Here is a 2179-nt window from a genome sequence, read left to right on the forward strand (position 1 = left end):
GCCTCACTCTCATCAACTCCGTGCTCGTTGGCATTCCCAGCTACTTCATGGCCTGCTTTTCGTGGCCGAGGGAATCAGACTACAAGCTTGAGAGTCTCCTGCGCGCCTTCCTATGGCAAGGCAAGAACAAGGTCAAGGGCGGTCAATGCCTTGTTGCCTGGGACTATGTTACTCTGCCAGGCAGCTCTGGTGGTCTTGCTGTCCGGGACCTGAGCGCTTTCAACGAATCGATGTCGTGCAAGTTTGTGGCCAAGGTTCTGCAACCGTATGATATTCCTTGCTATGTTTGGTTCGCCATGCAGTATTGCACTAATGACCTGTCCCTGGCTGCGCATCATGCTGATACGCCGTTCTGAAAAGGTTTCAAACAATGCATTCCTATGGTCATCAACTCCACTCGCTGCACGCTTGGCTCTGGGGCTCTAGTTTCCTTCTGGCATGATTGTTGGATTGGCTCTGGCCGTCTAAAGTTCTTGCTGCCCGTCATATACTCCTTTGCGAGGGATCCGTGCTGCTCTGTTGCTTCACAGTTCACTCAACAAGGCTGGGAGATTCAACTCCATCCAAACCTTTCGAGGGCTGCGCGCTCTGAGCTGCATGCTCTGCATGAGATCCTAGCTAACTTTGCCTCGGCAGGCGCGTCTGAAGATGCCCGATCTGCTTCTGGCGCTGGCAAAGGTGTGTGCACGAGTTAATTCTACAAGTTACTAACCTTCCGAGGGGTTCAAACCCCATACGAGCAGTGGATCTGGCATAAGCTTATCCCCTTGAAATACAGAACCTTCCTGTGGCTAGCATTATGGGGACAGCTCAACACTAGGGACAACATGGTAAGGAAAGGATGGTCTCCTATCGCCCCGCATGCACACTGTGATCTGTGCCCGGCGGTGGAGTCTTTTGAGCACCTGATTCTGCGCTGTTGCCCGTCACAAGCTCTCTGGGAGTACTTGCACCTGGAGGCCCTGGCTCTGTCTTGAGTAGGTTTGCAAAACATTGCTTCGCAGGCATCGGTGCAACTGGTTTTCAAGCGTAAGTGGAATATGGCATTCGCTGCTTGCTTGGTCTCGCTCTGGCATGCGCGTAACGACCCTTCAACAACAAGGTTTGGTCTGCGCCGTACCTCAGGCTCTATACAGCAAATTTGTTACGTCTGTGGCGTTTTCGCGCCAAACTGCCACAGGATCGGAGTGACATACTTTTTTTTCATTTTTTTTCGAAACGGAGTCAAAAGAATTGCCTCATCGATTAATTAAGAAGAAGAGAAGTGCCCAGTTAATTTACAGAAAACTGGGCCAAAACCGATACAAACAACCCAGAAGAGGGCTACTCATAGAACTCGAAGCACCACGAACATATACGCTGCCCACCCAATGCTCATAACACACAACACTCACAACCCTCAACACTTGATGAGAACATCGATGCAATGACTCAGAAGATCAAAGCCACGACGACGACACGAGAATGTGAGCACTATCCATCATGAAATCACATATGCCTTCTCTTTGCCGTCACACTTCTTGTGTTTGTTTCTTTTTGATTTCACCTTCACGAGGCAACCATCTGTCTTGCCGGATGTCGAGCGATCAGTCACCAAGCGGCTCTCAAAAGCCGGTGCCAACACACCACACGCATCCACATTCTTCAGATGCACACATGACAAAGATAAGTCATGTTCCTCACATGAGGTCGCCGATGAGTCCATCTTCATATTCTCTACTGACAAACTCATACAAAGCTCCCTAAGCTCAGGCATGATCTTCAACACCGGAGCCACGACAACGGCCATGGACTCGCCCTCAGTGGAAGACAATATAGGGGGCGAGGTAGGCATCGATGCTGAATTGTCTCCAGCACGAGGGGAGAAACATCCGAATAACTCCGCCCCCTTGTCCTCTCCAAAGCAAACACCGTTTGCACAAGGAGCATGCGACGTCAGAGTAGTCTTCAACATAGTTGACACGGCGGAGAGTCCACTCAGGGCAGCCTCCGCTGGCTCCAAAAAACGTTCAACCCGCGCCAGACTGCCTTGCAGCAGCATAGTCTGATCCAGAGCGGACTGCACCACCACTTCAGACTGGGTTGTTGAATTAGCAGAAGCAGAGACGACAGATGCCCAAGATCCAGAGCAGTGACATACTTTTTTGGGCTAGTCTGCTGGACGGCTAATGTAAACCCC

The sequence above is a fragment of the Triticum dicoccoides genome, chromosome 6B (genome assembly GCF_002162155.2).
Source record: "Triticum dicoccoides isolate Atlit2015 ecotype Zavitan chromosome 6B, WEW_v2.0, whole genome shotgun sequence".
In the NCBI taxonomy this organism is placed as follows: domain Eukaryota; kingdom Viridiplantae; phylum Streptophyta; class Magnoliopsida; order Poales; family Poaceae; genus Triticum; species Triticum dicoccoides.